The sequence below is a fragment of the Erigeron canadensis genome, chromosome 6 (assembly GCF_010389155.1).
Source record: "Erigeron canadensis isolate Cc75 chromosome 6, C_canadensis_v1, whole genome shotgun sequence".
NCBI lineage: Eukaryota > Viridiplantae > Streptophyta > Magnoliopsida > Asterales > Asteraceae > Erigeron > Erigeron canadensis.
In genome coordinates this window covers 28,651,525-28,664,261 of record NC_057766.1, presented here as the reverse complement: position 1 = coordinate 28,664,261, position 12,737 = coordinate 28,651,525, and the positions used below count along the sequence as shown (strand labels likewise).

General features: G+C 33.4%; 1 long non-coding RNA gene across 1 annotated transcript; it reads left to right on the top strand.

The window, feature by feature from the left end:
* Window positions 1–316: 316 nt before the first annotated feature.
* LOC122602781 lies at window positions 317–1,422 on the top strand. The gene is made up of 3 exons (XR_006324396.1): window positions 317–444; window positions 1,194–1,243; window positions 1,366–1,422. It is a non-coding gene; the product is annotated as an uncharacterized LOC122602781 (long non-coding RNA).
* Window positions 1,423–12,737: the final 11,315 nt, after the last annotated feature.

Below are 12,737 nucleotides of genomic sequence, written 5' to 3'. Positions count from 1 at the left end.
AAAATCTAAATATAGACCCCTTATATAAACCTGTTTTAAAAAAAATTGTTGAAACCGGTCTTATAAAAAATAAGAACACCAGTTTTTAACATAAAAATGGTTTCTATGCATATAAAAGTGTTGGTAATGAAAAACAGGTCTTTATAATTGCACATGGAGACCAGTTTTGGAAATATTCAAATTCCCGGGCCTAGGTCTTTATAATTTTCCCGGGCCTAGGCCTTTGAAAATATTCAAATTTCCTCTGTTTCTATCTTAACAAAACCGCTCCTCTTTAGATATCCTTTGGGCTCTGTCCCACATTCACATCATTCAGATTCCTCTTGATCCCCTCATAACCACCACCACCACCAACATATATCTCCATAGTAGGCACAGCGGAACCGCCGCCACTGACAAGTGACGACCACCTAGAACCACCATGGTTTCGCCTTGGACACGTTGGTAAGTCTCTTTCCGACATATATTTTTGTCTAATTTAGGGTTTGAAATAGTATATAGAGATGCTGATGCTGAAATTAATTGAATAAGTTATTATATATATAATCTGTAACCCTTTAGCTTTGTTGAGATTTTGGCTTTCAGAATTAGGTGCCGTAAACATTATTAATGATAGATAATGTATATAGAATTGATTTAACCGTAAAACATTATTATTATCGATCACATTGACATGAATATATATTTCTATATAGTGCTCTTTTTATTAATTATATGTCAATTACGAATAGACAGTCTTATTGCTTGATGTGAACTAAACGTCTATGGATATCATTTATTTTGTCTCAACAACCCGATAAGTATTGCGGGTTATCATTTATTTTGCAAACTAAACCCTCAACTCAGATTCATTGTTGATGGTTGAGATATTTCTGAAAGAAACCTGATGTAGCTTATGCAAGAGAATTTGTTTAAAAAAAAAAGCTTATTCTTTAAGTGATTGACTGAAATACTAACATAGTACTGTGTAACTCTTATAATATAATTAGGTTCCATTAAATGTGTTAAATCAAGGTCAAAAGTAGATACATCCTTGAGAAAATAATTTCTCGAGTTCTTGCTCTTTAATTAGGACGCAAGAACAAAGTAATATTAGAAGTCGAATGCGAATTTCCATTCTGGATATATAATTTGTTTATAATAAAAAGGCGCCAACAATAATGTGGTTTGTGACATTATTGTATTAATCGCAGGAGAAAGCCTTGCAACTTGCAAGGATCAAAATAATTTGCTCTTAAAAGAGGTAACATAACTTACCCTTGTCATCATATTTATGTTATAGTTTTTGCATAAGTTGTTTGTTGTTACCTAATAATATTAAGAATAGAATGTCTATATCCTCATTGACTTACTAACCTTAAGCAGCTCAAAGAAAGGCAGAAAGAGCTCACCAAACTGTCTCCCTTGGAACATACAATTACTGCAAACATCTCCTGACTTACGTAGGGCACCCCGAACCCCGGGTAAGGCTCTTCCTCCATCAATATATACAATTGTTTCATAGGTAGTTGATCAAGCAGAATAATATGAATGATGAAGGTACCATTTTGCTCTTCTCTTTATAGATTGATTAATTTGTCATATTCTACATGTTAGTGGTAAAAACGTTTCTTGTTCTACTTGGAATTATGGCAAGATTTTTATGTTAAAAGGGATATACTAAGGTCTACCTGATCAACCGTCTCAGCTGTCGCGTAGGATTATTGTGTTGTTTGAGAAAATTTCAAAAGAAACTTGATTTAACTAAAATAAGATAGTCTTTTATAAAAAAATAAAGGCTCATTCATAAAGTAATTGATTGAATTACTAACATAGTGTAATTGTGTAAGTGGTTTGTTTATATAATTAGGTACGTGCTATAACAAATGCTTATGCTTTTCAAAGGTACCCTGAACAAATACATGACCATGTACTCAAACGTGTATTAACAAGATCGTTGGTGAATAGATTGCTCAATTTGTGAAGATCTATGGTTAGGTATAACATAATCTCCCTATTTTGCTTTATGCATTTCAGTTTAGTGCTTAAAAACCCGAACTTGTTCTTACTAATTTTCTTAGTTCCAAGTTTTTTTTATTACTAATATGTGTGGAATATCCTTATATAGATCAGTCCTAGGTTGAGGTGTTCAGCTTAGTTTGGTTTTTCTCATTTGGCCTTACATGTTAAATTTGTTGTTCTATATTCTGTTTGTGTTAAATTTGTTTGTTCTATATTCACATGTTAAACTGTGGTAACTTGTTTGAACATGAAGGACTTATTGTTCATGGTGCCCTATCTAAACATGCAGATTGAAAGGTGCATGTTGAAAGCTCTATGAAGGTCATTGTACATATTAGTAGTAGAAACAACATTATGTATCAGAAGTTCAAACTAGGTCTTTAAGCTATGAGATGGTCTAGTTTTATATACTTGGAATTAGTATGTTTTCACTATGTATATTTTATATACTTGGAATATATGAGATTACCAAGTTTTGATGTTAATATTTATATGAATTTTTTAAATTTCTTTTCCAGGTTTAAATTTCATATTGATGTTAATTAACTAGTGTGTAAACAGGTTTGGGAACCAATTTTTATAATATATAAACTGGTTTCAATATCCGACAAGGGAACCATTTTATTATAATAAAGAGACCTGTTTTGATTAAGAGAGGGGTTTTTAGAAAGGAACCAGTTCTTTACAGAAAAAAGGTGTAAACATACATAAAGAGACCGGTGATTGTGAAAAAAGAGGTCTGCATAACTTTTCAAAGAAACCGGTTATTACTTTCACATAGAAACCCCTTGCATAGACACCGATTCTAAAACTGGTGTCTACAAACAACTGTACTCAATCCAAGTGAGCGCCCGGGTATGAGGGAGGTATGACGTAGACAACCTTACCCCTACTCTAGGTAGAGAGGTTGCTTCCTAAGGACCTCCGGCCTATGGCTTTACCCTTTAAAAAAAAATAATCTCGATGGCTTCGCCGGATAAGAAAGCCGGAGTCTCAAATCTTGATCTCTAGAGCAAGACTCAACGGTTTCTGCTATTCTAAAATTGGTGTCTGGCCCCTAAAAACTGGTTTCCATGAATTTTATAGAGTGATAAAAAAAAATATTTTAGTTATAGCAATATTCACTTATACTACATGCTTAAGAAGCTATACTCTTAGTTACAGTGTTAGCTACGTACAGTAACTCAAGAGACCATCCAAATTATATGCTTTGTTGTTTTATACTGTAGTAATCGATAGTCTGAATATAACGTGGTGTAATTTGTATATACATGGCAGTAAGTCAAGGAAAAAGGGATTGCAGATACCTGTAAGTAGATGTTGACAAGGAAGATTTTGTTGCAAAAGTATTGTAGTGTTGTTAGCACCCTCAGTGCTGATTTTTGGCTCCTGATTTTGTTGTAAGGATCTTAATTCCGTATCGCTTGCTGCCGACTGCTCCTCTTGTTTTAAGGGTCTTATATCCTCTTGAACCGGAGGTAATTTATCACTTGTTGATCCCATTTCCGCTGCCTCACTTGTTGATCCTGCTATTTCCTCCGATATCTGCATATATATATAGCGATGTGAATACCATTAATTAGTAGTACGTGGTGATTACATTACCAAGAATAATCAGAAACAATAATTCTAACCAACTACTCTGGTATATCAATGATAATGTGAATACCTCTTTCCTATTTTTGAGAACTCGAGGTGTTAACGTTCTGCTGTATATACCATGTAATTGTTTGCTTGTCGATCCTATTATTTCCGTCTCACTTGTTGATCCTGCTATTTTCTCTGACATCTGCAATGTTATGAATACCATTTATTAATTAGTAGTGATTACAACGTACGTAATCAATTACTAACATATTCAGCCAGAGATTTGTATTTGTACCAATCGTCACCAAGAATAACCACGCAAACAATGATTCTAACCAACTATCATTATATATATCCAAAAAAATAAGTCAACGTCCTCGTCGATGAAATTAAAAAAATATACCTGTAATACTATATATTAATAGTAGTAGTTACGTTAATGGTAGTTACGGGTAAAATAATTAATCATACAATGTAGTAACTCAAGTATCATTACATTTAGCTTACTTTTTCTGGGTGTAATTGACGTAGTGTGTTAAAAAAATTTCAATTTATCATATATAATTGGATATTGTAAAATAAGTACTAAAGAAAGAAAAAATGGATTGTATGTAAGAATCAATAATCAATGTGAATACCTTCTCTTTCCCGTTTTCATGAACCGAAGGTAATTGCTCATTTGTTGATCTTATTTCCTCTGTCATCTGCATATATATAGAAATGTGAATACCATTAATTAGTAGTACTGAGATATTACAAACTATGTACTTAATCAATTAATTGCTTATACTTAATCATTAGTAGGGCAACTGATAATACCTCTTTGTCCGTCGATCTGATCAAAGCGAGCGGTTACTATATATTGTTATATGTATTAATGTATGTAATTAAGAATACTTGTAAACTGAATGGCCCTGAGATGTACGTGATTTTTTGAACATGATGCATTTAATGAATCTTATAGTCGAGTTTGCATTTCCTAAAGTCAACGTCCGAGCTCGTCGATGAAATTAAAAAATACCTGTAATACTATATATTAATAGTAGTAGTTACGTTAATGGTAGTTACGGGTAAAATAATTAATCATACAATGTAGTAACTCAAGTATCATTACATTTAGCTTACTATTTTTCCGGTTGTAATTGACGTAGTGTGTTAAAAAAATTTCAATTTATCATATATAATTGGATATTGTAAAATAAGTACTAAAGTAAAATAAATAAAAAAAAATCTTAACCCTTAAATCATTGTTAAATTGATGCAAAAAAATTCACGAAACAATTGATGTACGATAATTTTATGATACACGGTGATTTTTAATGAAAAGACTATTGTTTTATTTGTTTACTTTAATACTTTTTTATTTCATCCAAGATTTATTATACTATTGCTGTGTTTCAAAAGAAAGAAAAAAAATAGCCTAACCTACAAATGATGGATCGGAGTTTTATACTCTACTTTTGTAATTTTACAACCACACCCTTAGTAATAATTAAAAAATACTCCGTAATAAATAAATGTCTATATGATACTCCACATTCTTTGATAAATGGGAACATCTTCCTCTTTCTCCTAATCCGATTAAATTATCTATCATTTATCCCCTCCGATCAAACGAGTAATCTCAAAATATATTAATTAAACCTAAAAAATTAGAATTCAAATATATCAAATAGATATATCGAAATCAACTTGAAAATTTGCTAGCTGAATAGCCACTCCATCGGTTAAAATACTCCTAAAATTTTTCGTCCATTCACCATTGACCGAGCCATGTATAATAATGCCCTACAAATAGCAAAAAAAACATGAAAAAAACTGGTAAGTTCTGTTAGAGTGTTTCTATGTATTTAATCCAATTTTAAAAAATAAACCCAAACAAATTAACCATAACAATCGAATAAACATCTTTGCATACAGATCCAGGAAAATTATTCAGGATAAAAAAGGAACCCAACCAAGGACATTCCAAACGTCGATCAAATGATTTTATCGGCTAATGCAAGAAAGATAGGGAAACAAATTGTTGATTAAAAAAAAAGTCGAGCCAAAAACCTTGCAAAGCTATCTCTTGTTGTGTTAAATCCTAAGTATAACATGGATCAAATGGTTTTATCTAAAGGTATTATGAAAATTGATATCATGCTTTTCATAAGATCCGAAGTATATCTGTCATACACAAACTAAAATGATGAATTGTTCCACCATGCTAAAACATTCAACACCATCTCAATTTGTAGCATTTTCTCCTGAAAGAATAACATCGGCTAAAAAGCCTTTTGGCTTTTGATTGGTGGGAAGCAGCCGCAATCATCACATCACAATAGCAGCAAATCTCGTTCGATCCTTTTAATTTTCTTTCTTTTAATTGTTAGCTATATTAATACAAGACTTTATTAGCAAACATTGTTAGTATGGACTATTTGATATTAATAATTGTTAGTGTTATTTATCTTGCTATGAGTAGCTAAATACTTTTTCATCCATCTTGATGGAGTGAGACAATATGTAGGATTACACTATTTTATTAATTCAAAGTTGATTTAAATTATCGTTGTGTCGATATCTTGATGATTTAATTCCTTATTAATTATTATTTTGATATTGGTGGCATATGTGTTCTTGGTTAGTGGTACCAGTTGAATACGTATGTGATTTTCAATTAATTGTTTGTCTATAAACAGTTATCACTAGTTCATGGTATGATAGTGAATGTCATTTAATAAAATGAGTTATTTTGTCAACGTGTTGTGTAACGGTTGGTGGTACCACGTTATCTTCACATAGGTACAATTGTTAATTAGATAGTCAAATAAACTAGTTAGTTAGGGAAATTGTTTTAAGCATTGGTGGTACCGGCTTTTACAAAAGAACTGATTAATTAGGTGATTAAAATGAATTTTACAAACGTTGGTGGTACCAGTTTGTATCTTTATTTTGTCACGATTATCTTTGTCAACTTAATTGAATTTGGACCTCTTTTTTGTGCAATCTGAATATGTTGTCGAGCAAAATCAAGATGGATGACTTTTAAATCTCTTTTATCATAAAAAAACACCAAATTCTCTTTTCGATTAATCTAGAGGGATTACTAACTTTTTTTCTACTAACTTTTGCAAAGTGACAACTCGGTCACAACCCCTTTTTATTTGAATTACTTTAGTATCAACAACTGCTTACAAAGTCCTTGTGTTCAACCTCGGATTTACCAAGTTATCTATACTGCATACGAACGGGTCCACTGCCCGTAAGTGTGTAGTAGTCAGTCGCTAGGTGATTCGTGTTATAAATTTTAAGACTCAAAATTACACATCATTTCGGAAAATTAATTACTAGACTGCTCTATATAAACGAGGACCTGATCGATCATAGGATATACAACGTTACACACACTCACATATTTACTTGCTTATTTTCTCTGCTCATACTTGTAAACAACCAACACACTTTTCTTTACTTAGAAAGATCGATCAAGTCGCTCTATCATTGTAACTAATTTACACCATTAATAAAAGAACAAGGCAGGGACGATTGCTTTCTCCCGGGGTTTTTATGCCGGCAATCCATAAAGGATTAAGGGCTTTTCCTCGATAACAAATCTCGGTGTTCTTTGTTCCTTTCTCTTTATTTTCCGCATTTATTTACGTTTATCTTTCTTTGTCTTGCTTAATCTATCTTATATTTGATTATATAGTTATTTGCGAAATCTTTTGACTACCTTCTTTTGTTTAAGTCGACATAATCTTGATTTATCATACTTATTTTAAACGCATCTTTGAATCTAAACCAATTTTACAAGCCCTTAACCTCACGAACGAAAGTTTGGTTACATAATTGATCTAAGTCTTCAATGTTGATTATCTTGGATAATTTTTGACCAAAACAATTTGGCGCCCACCGTGGGGCAAAAGGTGTTTTCGATTTGATAAAAATCTTTTTAATTTTCACAACTCTTGATTTTGTCAAAAGCTAAAATACCGAGGTTATGTCAAATAAGCAAAGGAAAACGTCTTTTAAAAGGAATCACACAGGGACATTCAACCTGAAGAAGAGGCCTAGACTACCTTATCCTTTCTTATATGCTAACCAAAATTTGTTCTCCATTATTTCGCGTATGGAAACAGACTTAGAGCGAAGAAGCTTCGAGATCATGAAAGACTTAAGGATACTCCAGCTCAGATTTTTGGATATCCTCAAGCTCCAAACAATAGTAGAAAGCTCCAAGGATTTGGATCCTCATGCCATTGAAAGCTTGGGAATTGAAGATTTGAAACAGCAAAGAAAATTTTTCGCTTGTGGTCAGGGAAAAGAAACTCCTAGACCAAGCGAAATCCAATCGCAAAGTATCAACCCCTTTGATTCTACTAGAATAATTATTGCAGGAACACGACCGGAAGATGACGTCGATACGTCAGAAATAACTAATTTGGGAATTTGGAACCTTTGAAACACAAGGTTTACAAATAACAAATTGTTTGATGTTTTGAACATGTACAAAAATCAGGAAACTCAGCTACGCTAGTAACAACGTCGAACAAGGTCTTCACCTTTTGGCTTTCACGCCAACTTTTGGTTGGGGGTTTTCACCCTCTCTTACGATTTGCCCATGTCGCACGTTCATTAATTTCACAGCTGAAGGGTTAAATTCCAAGGTTGTCGAAATTAATTCTACCGATTATCGATGTCACTATCGATCTCCCGAAATTGGCTAACCACGCCATCTCCCGAAATTGGCTAGCCACGCCATCCTAAACCAAATCTACTGGCTAACCACGCCACCCAAAATCCAATTTGATTGGTTAACCAAGCCATTCAAAGAATTTCATGAAATTGGGACACCCCCTGAATCGTGAAAGTCTAAAATTTTTATAACATTTTGAAGATGAAACCTTCAAATGTTAATCCGTGGATATTTAGGAATCCCTTTCCTAAAATCTACTCCCACACAAACCAACCAAGGCTTTTAGTATTTAATGTATTTACTGTAGATAAGATCAAGTGGAGATACTTATGACAGGAGGAAACGAAGAGACTGGTACTTAATGCAAAGCAGACTACTATCAAATCAACAAGTGGGGCTCTGCATACGTCAATCGGGTACATGTATCTTATCTTTGCCTTTTAATTTAAGATAGGAATATATGTATGTTTAAAAAGAATATATATATATATATATATATTTCCATAATATACGCAAAAAAGATTTGGAAATACCTGAATAATAGCATGTCTTTGCACCCGCAAAAGAAAAAAATCTGCGATATGCAACGAATTAAAAAGATTAACGTCCGAAAAACCTGCTTTTGAAGTTTCAAAATTAGCACCCGAAGGTACTGGGACAACGTCCCCTAGCAAGCATTGTTTAAGTACAAGTCCAGTGAACCTAACCATAAAAACACCACCATGGTTAACCACGCCCCGAAGAAATTATTTAAGATTACAAACCACTTTCCCAAATAAAATAATAAAAGTACTATTATGGCTACAGCTTATCAGACTGATCAAGCTGTCTTGTCCTGCACTTGCTCATCCTCCTTCACCATCTCTTCATCTTCATCAACTGCTTCGTCTTCATCACCAGCTGCTTCACGACCTACTTTCTTGATTTCATTATATGTGTCCTCAACCTCATCCTCATCAGCTAAAACCTTCTCTTCCTTCTTCAATTTCGACTTACCACCTGATGTGTGAAAATCTAGTTAAATTAAAATCCTTAAAAATACTCCGAATTGAATACCACACACAATTGGGCAGTGGACCCGTTCGTATGTAATATACATTAAAGCAAGTAAAGGTTCGTTCCACGGAGACTACAAAGAGCTAGTGAGTTTTAAGTAGTTAAAAGAGTTTTGGTTTTTAAAGACACCACGTCATCTTGATTTTGTCTTAAAAGTTAGTTGATCGAAAGAGTTAGAAATTCCTAAGAATTTATCGAAAAGAAAATTGTTTATATCAAGTGGGATGGGAAGATCATCCACTTCGACTTCATGACACACATTATTTAGGTTGCACTTAAATGAAGAACCAATTCGAATATGTTGATTAATAACCGAGAACTAAACAAAGACTCACCCCGTACCCGTCAAGTTCGTTATTTTATTTAATTCCCTTAATTAACTAGTTCCATTACTAAGACCGGTACCCCAAGACGCCTTTCATAACTTTCCTAATCAACTAATTGTTTTGGTTATTTAGATAACAATTGTGTCTATTGATTGTACCCAACCATTAACTCGTTAACTCTTATTAACTATTAATTACTTTCTACCGTACCCGTCATAGAAACAATCGCTTCTAACCAAGCAATCAAAATAACTTCTACACAACCTAAGTTACCACTAAGATCATGCAAAAACTATTCGCAATTAAGAGTTAAATAACAAAGAATTAATAAGCTAAGATTACGACACAACGTTAAATCAAATCAACTTGAATTCAAAGATTATGCAACCATTATTCAATGTGTCACTTCATCTCAGTGGATGACGAATTATTTAGCTACTCATAATCATAAACAAAGCACAAAGAGTAAAAGTATAAGAGAACATATTGTACCAATGTGTAGAAAACAAGTAAACACTAAGAAAATCGATAACCGAATGCTTTGAAGCTCACGAACAACCCTTGGACCTTGATGGACGAAAAACCTGCTGAGAATTTCCCCAAAGAACCCTAAAATCGACTAGAGGTGATTGTATATCGAATGGGAGGGTTTTGGTCTTGTATTTATAGAGTTCTCAAAAAGTCTTCACAAACCGACCTATAGGTGCGACGCACCAAGCATCAGGTGCAGCGCACATGGCCTTGTTTCCAAAATTATTCCTGCCCGATATGCGACGCACCACAGGGTTGGTGCACCACACCTTCCTGCTTTCTCACATCTTCCAACTTTCTAAAAAGAAAATGCTCCGCACCAATCTTCCAAGTGCGACGCACCTACTCTGTTTTCAGCCAAAACTTGTAGTTTTCATTCCGTCTTCACTTGTATGCGTCCATGAACCATCCTAATGCATCTTCTAGTCATCCGAAAGCTGTTTCTTACCATTTCACCTGTTCTAAGCCTGCAATTACTAACAATACCATCAAAGCATCGAATATACATATAATTTGCACATAATTAAACTTAAAACGACTTAGAAACGATATGGGAATATGCATATAAATGGACATATCAAATCCCCCCATACTTAAGCCTTGCTTGTCCTCAAGCAAATTCAGATTTCAAAACATTCATTCCCTTGGTTCTTAATTGCAAAACATGACAATATTCCAAAAAGAAGCAAAACCATTAGAATAGTTAAGCAGTTTTAATCTTAAATGAAAAATCAAAATGTTTGACAATATTTGAATGATCTACAAGCCTCGAAAACACGACTAAGCACTTTAATTAAATGAAAGAAGAACATCTCAACTAACTTTCTCCAACTAACAAACTATAGGGTTGAAATATCGTATCAATCACTCGAAGCCTAGTCGTGATGCATATATTTTAACCATAGGCTTGTAATAGAATCGTCCCTATGTCGCCATGACGCTAGCACCATATAACGTCTATCAAAAGAGTTGGTGTTAAAAGGAAATAACACAAACAATTAACAAAGTTTTACATATAGTCTAGTCCAAGACAACCCATATCACTAGTTGCCATCTATCCAAAACCCAAAAGACGTTCTCCCGACACTACTCCCCCAATAGACCGATAAAAACCGACACCATTGTGGTGTGTTACCTTCAAACGACTTCTAACCACCTAATCTTACCCATATTGACTTTAAACAAACATTGCCAACTTCAAATGAAGAATATAAACAATTTAAGATCATTTTGTTGGTTTATACTTATGTACCAATTCTACATTGATTTGCCAAATATGAGGGAAATACCAAATGACAGTCTAAGTTATTCTTTTTCTTTTCTATTTTTTTTGTTTTTCATTCTTTTCATTCTCTTTTCTTTTTAATGAACTACTTTTACTTTGTCTAATTGGTACCCCCTTTTTACAACTTTCAAATTTGTTGACAAACAATCATGCTAATCCGAATAAACTAGACTTAATCAATAATTATGACGACATCAATCTACCCCCAATAGAGAATACACCAACCCGACACAATAAAGACAACCCCAAACTATCCAACTAGCATAGGCAACTAATGATCAACTAAGGATTTCGCCTATCGGTATGGTGAAGAAAGGTTAAATATTTGGGTGGATTTAAACAAACGAAAGGTTAGGCTCACTAAAACACATGCATACAAACATGGTTAAACAATGATAAACATAAACAAAGGGTGAATAAACAAAGAAAACATGTTTAATCCTAAATTTACCTCTTTATCATCTAGCAAACTACGTGACGATCAACTAAGACAAGTTCTAAAATCAACGCAATCACCGGCACACTCATATCAAAGAAAGAAATACGGAAATGGAATAAATTAACCTCAAACTTGCACGTCATAGTTCAAAGCTCTTAAAGAGACTCTTACTTCCGGATAAATCCAAAAGTCTTTGAGAGGGACAAATTTACAAGGCAACTAAACCAAAACCATAACACCTATTAAATCTATAAATGAATGAAGATCTCACATATTTGGTGTTTTGTGGTAGAGTGTGCTAGTCATGTAATCAATCCCGAATGGATTTGCCTACTTGATCATTCAAAACTCATTTCATAATTTAAAACAGTTTTACCAAAGGGAATATAGCTCAATTACTTACTAGATTGATTAAATCTTAAATGACAAAGTAATTAAACTATAGGACAAGCAATCAAAAGTTAAAAGTTTACTCAAAAATCATCAAAATGTCTAAACTTTACCCAGCTTTTTCCTATTTACCTACCCCCCCATACTTGAGTTGTACAATGCCCTCATTGTATAATGAACTAAAAACAAACTAATGGGAAATAGGTAAAAGCAAAAAATAAAAGAAAAGAAAAAGATCTCGAAAACTTGCCGGATGTTGATAAATGTTTGTATGCTCGGTAGAATCGTCAAAAATGAATGGGCGCTGAACTTACTGCCAGCATATGCATATGAATTGCGCCTCTCCAAAAGCATAAAACACAACCATATCAAACTTGAACATAATGAGCATTAAAATATTAGTTGAATGAAATTACCAACCACCCCCCATACTTAGTGTTC